Genomic DNA, 16660 nt, shown 5'->3' with positions numbered 1-16660 from the left:
AAAAATATGTATGTATACCAGGGGTCGGTTGTCATATTGACAGAGAAAGCAGGACAAATGGACTTTGTTCTTAATAGCAGTTACTTGAAATAATAATTACATGTAGATCAGGATGTGGTTAAAATAGTTTAAGGTGATTACCATAACAGTGCAATAAACAATATGATTGTTTTTTATGTGCATCATATCTTGACATTTTTTATCATACCCTGCAGACATCTTTAATTAGATGTAAAAATGATGTTGAAGTATGGAGAAAAAGGAGAGTGGAATGATGAAAAAGTTTCACAAGGATTCACCTATATTAAAATAGGTGACTTTATAAAATTGGGCTTAAATACATTGTAAATATATTTTCCACCCATATTACATCAGAATCACCTGTATTGAACTCAGCAGATATTACAAACCTGACACAACAGAAACCTTCCAAAATAAGCAGAAATATTCTTCAGAATATGTAATTATCTCCTTGTAATTCCCAAAGTTTTGCCAGAAGGTAGAGAGTGCTAAGAATCACTGGGTTAAATCAGGCTGACTTTGGACATAGGAATGGTCAACATTCAATGGCAGGTGGACCAAAGCAGTCATAGAATGGATCCCGCATGAAAGAGACCTAAAATAAGATGGATCAACGACATCAGCAAGTATTGCAGGCCCAATTGCCAAAAGAAAGCTCAGGACCATATAGGTTGGAAACATGCGGAAGAAGCCTTTGTCCTGCAGTGAATATACAATGGCTAAATTGATGATGATGAATTCCCAAAGGTACTACAAAAAGTTTTTCTTAATCACATTATTTCTTGTATTTGCTTTTTATATTTAATATGATTTATAAAATAAGAGAAAATATTTTCCATTTAAATTACAAGAAATAATAAAACTACATTACCTGATGGGTAAGGTGGTAGCACTTTAGTTTTCCAGTGTATACTACAAACCTGTTTAAAATATATTAGAATATCATGGGAGGAATTTTAAAGAAAATAGCTTGCTTTCTATTTTCCAAAAACTCACAAACGACTCCCTCTAACTTCTACTTTTATTCCTTCTTTAAAATACCTTTTAATATCCATGTAAATGTAGATATAGGAAACAAACAGGCATTTCTGGAAACAATTTGAATTGATATTGTCGGAATAACTGCATACCTACAAAGGATTTAGTGTACAGTTTGCAAATATTATAATTAAATCATAATGAGATACATGAGACACTATTTTTGTCATAGTTTCATCAAGCTGATTTTGTCAGCGCTGGTGCAGAACCCTTGACACATCACTTTGAGTGCTCATTAGGCAGCCAATGTCTTTAAATGTTCATGAATTTGATGAACTCATTCATCTGTGGGAGTGACATTTTATGCTAGGTAGGAAAAGAAGAGACATTTTATGCTAGGTAGAAAAACTTACTCAACCTTATTATTTCTTGCTTTGGGGATTCTGCCATACATTTGTTCCTTTACAATTATTTACAGCAACACTTATACAGTCAACCAAAGAATTGGAATACGAGTGACAAATGCTGTAACCCAACACTTCAAAGTATCTAGTGGATATTTTTGCTGCTGTCAGAATTAACTTTTATTATTTTTTATGGCTCTAATTATGTGCATATCATTTTATAGTAAATATTGAGTTTTAAAGTTTTAAAATTAATTTTTTATGACTTAAATATGTCAAATGGAGAAAAAAAGAATGCAATTTTTATAATTCAGTCTTTTTATCGGTTTAGGAATATATGGGGAGTTTTGGATAAACTAATTGAATTTTCACACTATCATACCTTGACACTATAAGCAAAGATAGGACAAGGCTTCCACTTTGGTCTGAGCAACAATTAATCCATGATCTTTCCAATTAACTGTAGCTTAATATTTCAGCTAAGCTTCTTAGTTTGGAACGAATCCAGTTGTTTTTTTAAATTTCCATTTCAATTCGTTTCCAAAATGGATAGCTACAATTTATCATTTCTGATAAACTGTTGTATGAGTTAAGAGTTTCTTATAGGTATAATCAATTTAGTTATTGAGTTACATATTTTAGTTACACCTTGAATAAATAACATTCAGAATTTTAGTCTGCCTTCACATCTTTCTAATTAATAATACTGTAGAAAACACAAGTTTACAGCATCATTCAATCAACTATTATTCACTCATCACTCATCAAAAACCACTATTAGTGTCAAATGAGAAATCCTATCCATTTTCTCATACTTTTTTCAGAGCAGAGGAAAGAATACCTGTCTCTTTTGTTAAGGTTGAAAAGTATTCATCTCCTTCTTGTTCTGAACTGCTAATCCTTTAATCAATATGAGAACTAACTCTCACATTGACTGATTTTAACTGAGCTAGGAAGCCAACCAGGCCTGCTTAATATTTGGATGGAGAACCCCACTCAGTTAATTGTAAGCTGACCTGTTAATTAAAAGCACCCTGAACAGCAACAGCAAAACATTTTAATTTTATTGCTAAGAAAACTACAATAGTACATCCAGGAAGTCATGATGAATTGACATTACTCAACTCAATTAAGCAAGTTAATAAAAACTAAAAGAAAACCTGGGATAACATTCTTTTTTTATTTTAGATGATTGATCAATTTCATATTTTTTTTAAAAATAGAAATATATATACACTATATATTTAATATGTATGTATGTATGTTTCAGAAACACTGAAAAAGAATATGGATTGAATCCATTCTCTGGAATGCCTTGAAGGAATGCAAATTGTCTCTTTCTCACAGTTTAGCACTGGTTTACAATTTTGGCATCCATCAAAAGCTTTCTCACTTATCTTGCATTTGAGAATCCATAACGGGAATAACAGTCTAATTATCTCCATTGTTAAATATTTATATTTTATTGTGTTTTTTGAAATTATGTTGTATTATATATACATGTGTATACATATATTTACAAATGCAGACACACAGACACACACACACACATATATATATATATATATATATATTTCAATAATGATGGTGAAAATGCGACTCCCGGGCATAATTATAAATGGAATGAATAAAGCGCGTTCACCAGGAGAGTTTAAAGTTAAAATACTTTAATTAAAGTATTTTACTATATTAAAAGGTTGCCAAGCTTTCGTTGGGAAAACTCCAACAACACACACACACACACACACACACACACACACACACACACACACACACACACATATATATATATATATATATATATATATATATATATATATATATATATATATATGGTACAAATAAAATACGAACACCAGGAGAGTATAAATATAAAAATATACTTTACTAAAAGCTGCCAAGCTTTCGTTTGGAAACTCCAAACATCATCAGGGCATATATATATATATTCTGTAATGTTTATTTTATACGTTACCTATAGATGCATTGTAGGATAGGATATACTTGAATACTTAAAAGTATATTGTTTCTTTTTGGTTGTGCATGTCAGGTGTGGATCAGATGATTCAATAATATGGTTTGAATGCCCATATACGCTCATCATCATCTTGAATGAGACCGATGACGGTTTTATCATCTTCAAACTTTAATATACTGACAGAGGGATCCTTTAAGATTCAGTCATTGGTATAGAGAGAAAAGAGCAATGGAGAGCTCTGGGTATATTCAGTGTGATTTTACTTAGCTTCACCTGCTGCTTTCTATCTGTTAGAAGGTTTATAATCCACCTACAAGTATGGTCAGGCAGAACTAGCTCAGTCAGTTTGAAGAGAAAAAAATGTTGGAATGATGGTACTGAATGCTGAACTGAAGTCTACAAAAAGGATTCTTGCAAAGGTCCTTAGGGATTCAAGATGTAAGATATCAAGATGTAAGATACAGTGCAATGCCATATTAACAGCATCATTTGCCAATCTGTTTGAACAGTTGGCAAATTGCAAGGGGTCTAGCAGCAGATCCGTTATGATTTTCAGATGAGCCAGCACTAACGTTTCAAAGGTTGTCATAACTACAGATGTCAGAGCAACTGCCTGCAGTCATTCATTCTTTTAGTTTCTTATTTGTATTTCTCTTTTAAATATTAAGACATCAGCCAGTTTCTTTTGTATATCTATTACAATATCCAGTTCCATGTCATTCTTGTAGCATATCATTTTAAAAACCATTTCCAAATCACTCTCAATCTTGACAGGTAGAATTTATTCCTCTTTAATATTTTTTTTCTTCCATCAATTGGGTCTGATTCTTGGAAACTGCATGGACAAATCCCTGCAGTTTTCCTGACAAGGTTTTTCAGAAATGTTTTGTCATTGCCTCCTTTCTAGAACTGAGAGAAAGTGACTGGTCAAGGTCACCCAACTGGCTTTGTGCCTTAAGGTAGGATTAAAACTCATGATCTCCTGGTTTCCAGCCTGATGCTTTAACCCGTGCCCCAAACTGGCTCTATCTATAGAAGCAAATACTCTTCAAATGAACTCTTAAAAATATCCTTCAATATATCCAATAAAACAAATATTTTGCTTCATTCTATAAGTTTACTTTGAGTGTTCTTCCCTTCTTTAGTACTCTCTAATTCCTTCCAGTATCCAATTCTTAAAGTTTTGTCTAAAAAAATGTTTCAGAATAAAAGCATTTTTCCATGGCAAGATTTCTTTACAATTAAAATCAAAATCTTATTTCAAATTTATATGGACTCTTAATCAATTTGTAACTTTCTAAAATCAAAGTTTTAATCATCCTTTTGCTGTCTATTCAATATTTTTAAAAAAAATTAATTGGAAATTAAGATGTCTTTCACTAAGAATTGAAGGAAACTCACCTGTGCTGTAAAAACTGCCAATCCAAGAGTTCTTTATAGCTAACAAACCGTTATCAAGCAATTTCCAAAACTGATTAGAAAAGGAAATATGTAAACTTAGTGTCTTTTCAAAGGCAGAGCTTTGGCAAAAGTCCTTGTCTCTCACAGGGCTCTAAACTCACCAGAGACTGCTACATTGCAGTCTTCGGACAGGAACAGCTTCTGGGCAATCTCAAGTCCTCTCCTTTTCCAGAGAAGAATTATAAAGAACTGGGCTACATACCAGCTCTTCATTCCACCACAGACATTAGCTGTGCTTTTAGAGGAATCTTCTTAGTCTACCATTTCTTCCCCAGAACTATATGTCTTTCAGTGAATCTATAATGAACTGGCTGAGAGGGACTTTTTTGTACTGTAATATACAAGTCTGCCAATATATCAACAGGTAGTATATTGTTCAGGTGTTTCCTGCCTTTTTTCTGCCTTCAAATGGCCTTAATGTAAGAAATGAACTTTTTTGTGTTGTAAATCCATGCTTGAAACAGATGAATTGGAGTAAAGTTAGTCTTCGACTTAGGACCACAATTGAGCCCAAAATTTTTGTTGCTAAGTGAGAAATTTGTTAAGTGAGTTTTGCCCCATTTTACAACTTTTCTTGCCACATTTGTTAAGTGAATTACTGCAGTTGTTAAATTAATAACACAGATAAGTGAATCTGAATTCTCATTGACTTTGCTTGTCAGAAGGTTACAAAAGGGGATCACATGACCTCAGGACACTGCAACCATCATAAATATGAACCAGTTGTCAAGCATTCAAATGTAAATTATGTGGCCATGGGGACACTGCAACCTCATAAGTGTGAAAAATGTTCATGTCACTTTTTTCAGTGCTGTTGTAACTTCAAATGGTCACTAAATGAACTGTTGTAAGTCAAGGACTACAAGTATGTATCAGAATAAGGACAGAGTTTTCTGAAGGGTATAGACATTTTCTAGTGGGTTTTGTTTTTGAAGATAAGCTTGTATTATTTGAAATGGACTTCTGTTGCAGTAAAAGTAATTTTATCAATTCATGAAATATGTTTTTTAAAATAGAATAGGTAATTTAATAGTAACATTAATAGTTAACAAGAGTAGTTGCTCTGTGTTCTGAAAGATAAATCCTGGGTATCATAATACAGCAATGAAAATGAGGAGACATTTTAGAATCAAAAATAAAAGATTGAATGTGTATAATAACCAAATGGATAAACAATTTTAGTAATCAGGATCAGTATAATTTGAATCCCCTGTAACATAAATTGAACTTTTCAAACTATAGTTTAATGCACATTCAACAAAGGAGAAAATGGAGTGATTGACGTTCAATTTGTACCATGTTATTAACCATTTCCGCTTGACTAGATGAGTAAAAAGATAATGGATGAAGCTTTTATTATTGCCTTTCTGCTAAAATGAAGTGGTATAAAAGATAAGGTAATGAGATTAATGAATATAAGGTAAAGGAGTAATCAGTCAAATTCAAAGAGGGAGATGAAATGAGAGAATTTGGAAGTTGTAAGTTTTGTTTTTTTTAAAAATGGACCCTATCAGCATGAGCACAACTTGAAAAAATGGTGTTCTATGTATCCAGGTATTCATTGGGTTTCTTAATATTCACAACATTACAGATCAAGACCCTAATAAACTATGAAATTATTAAATGTAATTATTACTTGTTTTTCTCTCTCATAACTTTATTTTTTAAATAATATAATAAGCTTTGTGAAACTTTGCTTTTGCACAATAAAGAATATTTTTAGAGCCAGGCTTGATGTTATTAGTCCCCACAATTCTTAATGGGAGATTAAGAATCTGTCTATATATCAATGTTATGACACGCATGACTTTACATTACCCTTATTACCAATGTAATAATTCTTTAATTCTTCCTTTAATGACATGAGTTGGATTATAATTACAGATTTCTTAATTTTATCCTGTTGCATAAGGATTTTTTAAAATCCTAAATAGTATTGCTAGTTTTGCCTAGCAGCAATTGAAATCTATAAACAGATGATTAAGAGTACTAGTTATGAATGGAAATTGAAATTGAAAATTTCTTTTTTATTTTTCTTTTTCTTTTAAAAAATCTTTATCTGTCTTTATTACATTTTGTGGCCTTCATAGGCTCCCCCTTTAGTCTATATTATTATTATTATCATTATCATTATTATTACAATATTTTTAATGTTATATATTGTGTTAGCAAGCCTAGACTTTTAGTTATTTATCACTTATATATTTCAGTGATATTATTGAAATGGGTATATTTTTTTTGTTTGTATTTTATGCTAGAGCTTGACTGACATCAATATTTGATTGGTAAGTTTTGGGCTATGTTAGAATTACAGCAACATTCACATTTTATTCTTGTGGATGTTCAAAGCAGTTTGTATGAACTTGTTCCTTTTTTTTCTAATGGACAAACTGTGTAATAGACATAGATGTTCAAAGCTACCCAGGGAACTTAACTTAGTAAATACAGATTTAAATGTAGATCTTGTGTCATACATACATAATATTTAACATTTATACAGATTTATATTTAGGGAGATCTTTCTTGAAATCTTCTTGAGCACAGGTTTTCCTCAGGGCTGCTGCTGCTCATCCTGTTGACCCAAGACTGTTGTGCTAGGTTTGCCACCAACCATATTGTGAAGTTTGCAGATGATACAACAAGTAGTGGGCCTTATTCATGATGACAGTGAGGGTGCTTACCGCAAGAAGGTTGAGGGTTTGGTGAACTGGTGTAAGGAAAACAGCCTAGTTTTAAATACTGGAAGAACTAAAGAGATCATTGTCGATTTCAGAAAAGGCAGGCACAGCCACGCTTCTTTGTGCATTAATGATTCACCTGTGGAGATAGTTACCAGCATCTGGCTTGGCTGGCTTTTTTGCTCAACAGTGAGACACTGGTAAAGCGGGCACAGCAGCGCCTGCGTTTTCTGTGTTGCGTGAGAAAAGCACATGTTCCTTCCCTTGTCCTTACCACTTTTTACAGAGGGACGATCGAGAGCCTCCTGTCATACAGCATCACAGTCTGGCTTCAAACAGTATCCAAAGCAGAACATCCAGATTCAGTCACAGTTTTGTTCCATATAGTATTAACCTCGTGAACTCTAAAGCTTCCTCCTTCTGTTATGTATTTAAGATGGACAGTGTAATCACTGTCTATACATATGTTGTATATATTATGTTTAAATGTGTGTTATGTATGTTTACACTTCAAGAGCAAGCAACTAAATTTCATTTTTATTGTGTGCCATTGTGCCCACAGCAAAAAATGACAATAAAGCTTATCTAATCTAATCTTTCACAGGTTTAGCACTAGCTATCAGCAATATGCTGATGATGCTTAATTGTACTTCCAGTTAGGTTAAATTAGGTATCCTTAGATCTTCCTTGGATATATTATAAAAGGATTGGATATAGAAACTAATTTAAATCAACATAGTGTTATTACTCTGGAGATGAATTTCAGGATTTTTGAGATTCACCTATTGTACTTGGGAAGGCACTCTCACTTAAGAAAAAAACAGTAGTCTAGATGTTTTCCTGGCTCAATGCTGATACTGGATAAATATCGTATACGTGACAAGGAGATGTTTTTGCAGCTTCGGTGGCTATGTGATGCTACCTGGAGAAGAAAAGAGAGATGTGGCTTTGGTATTTCACAAACTAGTATAATCACCTCCATCTAGTTTATAGCAATATGGTCTTAACAGCTAACTGAAAATTCAACAGCAAAAGTGGAATAACTCATTACATCATGTTGAAACAGCTTCATTGTTGTCATTTGCCTTCTGAGTCCATTTCAAAGTGCTCACTACAATACATAAAGCCATAGGCCCAAATTACTTACAGGACGACCTATTTTTATATAGTCATTGGACTGTTAGGCCATCAATGGAGCACATTTAATTGTGTTGTTCTAGACCAGGCGTGTCAAACTCAATTTCAATGAGGGCCGCATCAGCATTGTGGTTGCCCTCAGGGGGCCGGGTGGGTGTGGCCAGGGTGGGTGCAGCCTACCGGGTGGGCGTGGATGGAGTGGGTGTGGTTTCAGCAGGCAGTGGGGCGCTCTCCTCACAACGCCAAGAGCTGAGCCAGGTGGTGCGAATCTGATGAGAAGTGCAATGCTGCCTAGCCCCCAGCCTGCCCAGTTTCAGCAGGCAGCAAGGTACAAGGCTGGCAAGCTTCGCACCGCCCGGCTCAACCTCTTGGCGCCAGGCTGCCTGCTGAAACCGGGCAGGCTGGGAGCTGGGCAGCATCGCACTTCTTTTTGGATTTGTGCCACCCAGCTCAGCCTCTCAGTGCTGTGAGGAGAGCGCCCCATTGCCTACCGAAACCCCTCCCTCAGAGCCCATCAAGCCAGATATGTGAAGTAGGCGAGGGCCATTTGCTGGCCACTTCCAGGCGATGGTACATTTCTTCAATCCTCACAAAGGTGACACCTCCCTAGCAATGCACCCAGGGGGTGGGGCCGACGTGGCAGGAACTGATTCCTCGCTGTTTCCAGACAGCCTTGTGGAGCTAAGACTGAATATGTTTCAGCATAGATTGCAACCACAAAATTATACATTGGTCCCCGGCTGGCCTGGGCCAGGGCCAAGGCAGTGGGGGCCATTCCCTCACTATTTTCAGGATGGCTTCGCAGGCCACATGAAACCACTTCGCGGGCCGCATCTGGCCCCCAGGCCTTGTGTTTGACATATCTGTTCTAGACATTTCACACAATGGATCCATATTATGGAATAAATTGCTATTTGAATTAAAGCAGGTTCTCCCCTTCTTATAGTTTAAAGTTACAACATACAGTATTTTTCAAGCTGTTTCTTTATTGAGAGGTTCATTAAAGCCTTTTTCAACTAATTTGTAAATATTTAAGGTTTATAGGTATATGCACTAATAAATTGTGGCTTGCAGCTTTTTAGCAAATGTTTTGCTGTTTTTGCATCCTGTAGTATATAATATATCATTCACTACATACATGAATATTTTCTCATTTTCAGTTAAATATTATTGTTAATCCTTGCTTGCATTTTGCGAAATAAATGGATGTTTCTCACTTTTTATCTTGGTAAGTGAGAGTGAAATGTTTTCTCCCTATTATATACCTGCTGAGAGAATTTTCAGGTGACAGCCAGTGTGATCAATCAATATGAAAAAGGACAGAGATTGCCCATCAGAGTGAGAAAAAATATTGTGGAGATGAAAATCATACTGGTGATAGCTAGTGCTATTCTGGCTTTTGCGACATTTGTTAGCTCTCTCCACTAAGTAGAGAAGTCAGAATTATAGTGAGTTGAAATTACTGTTTCATTGACTATATGGAGTTCTTAGGTAGCCACCCAGGCTTCATGGAAGACTGGGGCCTGGACTGCTCATAAATGACATAGGCAGACATGAGCAAGAATTCTCTATTCATCAGATTCTTAGAGTTCTGAAAATGCCAACAGTAATCCGTTATTCCTTACATATCTCCTAAGATTTTTGGTTCATCAAAACTTGGCAGTTGTAGGAGAATATGTCATGCTAGTATATAGAAGAAAAATAAAAAAATGTAAGGGATAAACATATGAAATACAAAAAATAATGCTATTTAATACCTGTATAAGGAGACACTATAGTCAAATTATTGCTAGATGAAAAAGTTAGATCTGTAACATTGCTATGAAAATGGTATACATAATAGCAATTATTAGGAAAGGAATTGGAAAAATACACCATCCACAGAATAGAATATTTGTAGCTCTTAGTACTCTCTGAGCTTGATTGCTTTCTTGCAGATATTTCATTACCCAGCTAGGTAATATTATCATAAAAATATAGAAAACTAATGGCAGAAAAGGACCTTGTAGTCCATCGAGGCTGCCCTTTCAGTTTGTTTTGTGTTTTTAATTTATTTATCTATTAAGTATTGTTGTATTTTATTAATTTTTTGTTGGATTATCAGTGCCAAAAGGGAGTGGGGTTTGCTCTTTGTTTATATACCAGTGGCTTGCCCTGTGAATGTTGGTGGAGGTGTTCTTGGTAGTTCCTTGATTAAGCTGTTATTTACTGTTTGATTGTTTGTCTGAGTTGGTAGTTCCAACTTTCCTTCCAGTGAAGGGAAGATTTCACATGTCATAATTAATTAATGACATTTGTGACCACAAAAAACTGTAGGTCTCTTAAGTGATGGAATTATAATTGTTGGTTTGCAAAAAAAATATGGGAAAGATGCTGTTTATGGGCATTTCATATGGTATGGTGTTATCCTATCAGTTTACTGACTTGACTTTTCCTGGACTTGGTAATCCACCAAATAGAAAATTATAGACATGTTTTATTCATTTTTTTCATTCATTTATTTAGTTATTCATTTATTCTTTCATTCAATCAGTTTAGGTATGTTATGACTCCAGACCAACAATAGAGAAGCATTCTTTATAAAATAATTACTGAAAATAATATTGTCATGGTTCCAACTGACAGAGACGAATAAAGCAGAATTCTGAAGCTTGAAAATCTCTCAAAGAACATGTTTATTAGTTACAAAAGTATCAGCATGGTCAAAAGTGAAATCAAGTCTGAATACACGTAACAATTGTCCAGTTACAAAGTTTAATGTCCAACTCACAAAACTATGCAATCAACTACGTTCCCCAATATACTCATTTGGTGGGTTTTTTATGCAACGCCCAGTCCCTACTCGCGGGAGCAGTAGATGACCTTGGTTCCCATGGGACAGAAGATTTGACTAACGAAGCACCTGTGCAAGCCCCCTCCCTCCATTCCACGTGGCAACCTCAAATGAGGGGGAAAAATGGCTGCAGTCAGGCTCATTTGCAGAATTGGTACATCTTGTATTTTGAGCAATTCTGCTCATTTGCAGAATTGGTACATCTTGTATTTTGTTTGTATATTTGTAGTTGTCTAGGGAAGTTGGTTGACCAATTGTATCCTCCTAACATCCCATGAAGAAACAGATTATGTTATAGATGTTTTGATCAACAATTATTCGGAAGATTTGTTATTTCTGTTTGTTACAGCTTTTAATTTAAAGGATTATTTGCTTTTAACTATTATTGGCTATTAATTTAGTGGATTAATTTTCATTAATAAAATTATTTGGACTAATCTCTACTGTTTGATAGCCAATATCAGCTCTTAGTTTATGCTAATTTTATCTAGATTCTGTGGGTTGTAGCTGTTGTGCTAAAGCATCTGTCCTGCAAGTAATACTTGAGAAAGCCTAGATGCCAAACTTTTCTAAGGCAAGCTGTTCAATGAGGCCATATAATTAATGGAAATCAAATTAATTCCATTTTTGTTTCTTCTGCTTGTGGCAAGAAAATCTAAAATTGAGCATACAGAAAAGTATAATTTTGCTGCACTGCCTTTCAGAAAAGTTTGAAAACAAATAAACAGAGATTAGAAATAAGAAAAGGTCTGTCATAAAAGCAAATGAATAATTTACAGGCCATGGGCTTTGAGGTATATCAGGTCAGCAGAAATAATGCATTATGAAAAAGGAATTCAGTTTGCTATAAATCTGTCTATCTCAGCAGCTTAAAATAAAACAGTTTTACCCATCTCAGACAACATTAGTGTGTTAGTCTCTGCTTCATGTATCAAAAATCATTCTCTGAAAATATCAATATCATTGGTTAATATAAATGAAATTAATTTTTAAAGCTAGCTAAAGGTTGACATATGAAAAATTGCATTACTTTGCAGAAGAGAAATTTCTGTCTTCTAGTGAAATTTCAGGTCAGGAGGGCAAGTAATTTTCACAATCTTCAATGGGAAGCAGTGAAATATGAACTTCATTGTCACCTAGCCCCAAAGCGATAAGATAAAATGAGCTGATACATCATTTGCTGTGGTTTTATCATCTCCTGCAATAATTGGAAGAGAAAACATAAGAGGTCCTCCCCCCCAATCTTGCCTCCTTACTCAGACTTAAACCATTTTAGTCTGATCAATGCAAAGGTCACACAGCATATTATTTATTTATTTTTAATTCATTGTGCTTGCTAAAATGTCTAGTGAAACATTAAAATAATGAATATAGTTAATTGAGTTTGTCATGTGAAAGTGAATGAGAACGTATATCAAGCTGCAGTGTAAATAGCAAGCAAAAATGTTATGAGGAAAATTTCAATAAATACATGAATAAACATTTTTCATTTAAACTTTATTTCAAATAAATGACTACTAATAATTAAGTTTTTTAACATCATTGTCCTGTTCTCTTTGTTAGACATGTTCACAAGCTTGATGTTATCTGAACCACAGAAATATTTGTTTTTTCTCTTACAAGGAAAATAATTCACAATTAGGCACAGGACATATTTAATGAATCTGACATTTTCTGATATTCACATGATACTAATATTCTGGTCATTATTTAATTAGCTTGTATAAAGAAATTATATTAGCCCAAATTATTATTATTTTCTTCAGTGTTGACATAACAAAAATGTTTGTTAAAAAAGAAAAGAAATAGAGCCCACATCAGATTGAATGATCAGTACATTCCTAGGTGAAGGAAGTTGACACAACCTCCAGAAACAATGTTAAACACAACATAGTTCCTAAAATTTGAATACATGCTGGATATTTAGTTATTTACAAATTAAAAATAAAGCCAATGTATATGGCACATGTAAAAATTTAAATTTTCACTTAGTACTTTATTATATCTTCTTGGGCAGAAATAATAGCTTGCAAACATTTCCAGGTAAGAGAATTTATATTCATGCGTTTAGATTTTTTTTCCTTCCATTTCTTATAGTGCTCTTGTAGCCCAGAAATATCCCCAGATTATCATGTATCCACTGCATATCTGAGATCTCTATTTTTAATAATATTTTTACTAAATGTTTAGTAATATTTAAGTCTAGGTAGTGTGGAACCAATTTAAAACCACTGTCTTTCTTTATGGTAAGTACTTTATGGTTCATTTTGGAGGTATGCATTGGATCATCATCTTCCTAAATGTCCAATCTCTTTAATCCTAACTTCTATTCAGTAGATGATTCTAGGTAGCAGAAATTTTCAATAAGTGAATTCACTTCATATTTAGATGAAACTGCATTTAGACATTACATCATGTGTTATACTGAAGCATTGTAAGCATTCTTATCTGTTCTTTTAAGAGGACATTGTAAAGGCAGTGCTAGATAAAAGTAATGGCATATTATTACAGGTGTCACTCTTGTGTGCTTATAAAGCTATATTTTAGCATTATTTCAAAAATGTGTATTTAGTTTTTCTACACTGAAGAATAGAATTAAATCATTTAACACCTGAATGCAGTAACTGATCTAAAAAGGAAATGGGATATTTATGAATTAGAGGCAATTTTTATTCTAATGTGTTTGTTTCCAAAATTAGTGATATAGCTGAGTTCAGTTTAGTACCACTTTAGAATAAAGTACTCTTTGAGATTGTCATATAAGCTCTACAAAAATAAAATTTGTTTTTTCTAAATTAGTACATCCAAATGTTTGGTAGCTAAAGCTCTAAGTCAGGCATGTCAAACTGCTGGCCTGTGGGCCGGATGCACCACACTGAAATCGCCCACCCCATTGCCGGCAATGGGGAAAAAGTCCCGATACGTCGCACAACGTCACATGATGTCGCGAGTTTGACGTGCCTGCTCTAAGTCATACGATTTTTTTTTAACTGTGGTTTATGTCTGGGGTCCCCAATTCCCGGTCCACAGCCCAGTGCCAGTCTGCGACCTATTTGGGACCAGGCTGCAGAAGTGGGCATGTGCACACACGCAAAATCATCCTCCCTACCCCCTACCCTGCTACTGCCGCCTCTGCTGGTTCACCAAGCCAGAAAGATTGGAGATCACTGGTTTATATGATTGGTTTGGCTTATCAAAGCATACTTCATAAGGACTGAAGTTATATAGCATGCTAAGTCAGTAATTGTTTTCAGGCCACATATAATTTTGACATCCAAGATGTGAAAACCTAAAGCTAAGAATTAAAATGTTAAAAATACAATTAATTCATCACATTTTTTAAATTTTGACAAATATACTTGTTATGAGTAGTAGGCAGTGAGGGAAGGATACAGGAGTGACTCGGATGTCTGCTTGCAAGGTAGGGCTGGCTGGGGACACTGGTAGTTGACAGATGAGCCCTCTTCCTTCCTGGAGACAGGGAGCTGTTGGTGATATGCTGAGGTAGGAAGAGGGGGTTCAGTTTTCTTCATGGTTCATTGCTATCTTTGTACCTTTGGCAGGTAATTCTGCAGGTCAGCCGAGGAGGAGGAGAAATGACTTCCAACACTCCTTGCCAGCTTCCACAAGCAACCTCAGTGGGGAAGTTGGCAGAAACTTGGAAGTTGTTCATGCTCCCGCTTTTTTTTTTTTACTGCCTGTGGTCATTTTGTTTCTTTGTTTAAATAAAAAAATACCTTTGAAAGGATGACCTAGTGGGTCATAGGTTCTCTAGTGCAAGGGTCCCCAATCCCAGTCCATGGACCAGTACCAGGCCACAAAATGCCAGCAGCTGGTCCACACAAACAAGCAAAGCCCCATCCACAGAATGCAGGCAGCATACAAAACCACGCTGCCTCCGGTCCGCGGAAAAACCTCTCTCCATGGAACTGGTCCATAGTGCCCAAAAGGTTGGGGACCTCTGCTCTAGTATGTCACATGCTGTCTGATGTTACCTAAAATTTGATTTATTCTCCATCCAATTCCTAAAACTAGATAAAGAAAACCCAATTAAACAAGTCAAAAATGTTATACTTGTTCATTTATTTGAGGAAATTATTCAATATGCACATGTCAACCCAAAACATAGAAATCAACCCAAAACACACAAACAATTCAAAACACACAAGTCATATGACTAAACAATGGTTAGAACAGAAGAAAGCTGTTGTTTTGGAATGGCCCAGTTAAGCCTTGCCCTTAATCTTATAGAAGTGTCATGGAAGGACCTGAAGTGGGCAATTCATAAATGTATTTGAACTGAAGCTGTTCTGTAAGGGAGAATGGGCTAAAATTCCTCCAAGCCAATGTGCAGGATTGATGAGCAATTATTGGAAATTTTTAGTTGCGGATATTCTTGCCCAATGGGAGGACCCCAGTTACCAAAAGCCGTGATTAACATACTTTTGTTATGTATAGTAAAAAATACCACAGTTTATGCAGAAATATTTAAAAGATTCACAAACTTTTATATACTACTGTCCATGTATTTTTATAATATAAAAAACCGGGTAATATATTTTTCAGTTAAAATCACATACCTTTATATTAGCACTAACTTAATATATTTTCTGGAACTTTTCATTTGAAAAGCTTCATCTGTTAAAATCTTGCATTAGTTATTAATTCCTTCCCAGAAGTTGATAGCTATAGCTAGAAGTGAGGTTGTGCTGCTCAAACATTGATATATCTGTCAGGTACATAAGAAAAAACATTACTCCTTTTCAATGACTAGTGGGAATTAAACATAAAATAATACACAACACAACATTTAATAAAGGGTTCCATATGAATGGAATATGCAGAGTTCCTGAATTTGGTACAATATGCTAAAAATAAGATTTCAGATTAGAAAAATACAATTTAAATAAGAAAGGAGATATAATTTTCCAAGACATACTCCAAGATAAAAGATTACCTGAAAGGGAGTATGTGTGTATATCTTAGAAACTAATATGCCTAGTGTGATAACACAATAGGGGTGGTAATGATGTAGTTTCCATGGCAACTGGTTCACTGGAGGGCTAGACCTCTGTCTAGGGTGCTGTCAGTATGTGTGGAGTTTCCAAGGAAGAAAGTCCCAAAGAAGGTCTGCTTCACTTAATCCAGTTTTAATTGAACTCCAGAGACT

The 16660-nt window shown here is 34.8% G+C and overlaps 1 protein-coding gene across 5 annotated transcripts in view; it reads left to right on the top strand.

Moving 5' to 3' along the window:
• Window positions 1–16660, top strand: part of LRBA (LPS responsive beige-like anchor protein) — a 369611-nt gene that overhangs the window by 242737 nt on the left and 110214 nt on the right. The gene's annotated exons all lie outside the window — the stretch shown is intronic.

Source organism: Crotalus tigris, unplaced genomic scaffold, assembly GCF_016545835.1.
Source record: "Crotalus tigris isolate CLP2741 ecotype Arizona unplaced genomic scaffold, ASM1654583v1 scf7180000017994.786943, whole genome shotgun sequence".
NCBI classification, from domain to species: Eukaryota; Metazoa; Chordata; class Lepidosauria; order Squamata; family Viperidae; genus Crotalus; species Crotalus tigris.
Note: the sequence above shows the minus strand (reverse complement) of the source record. Positions and strands in the feature narration are given on the sequence as shown.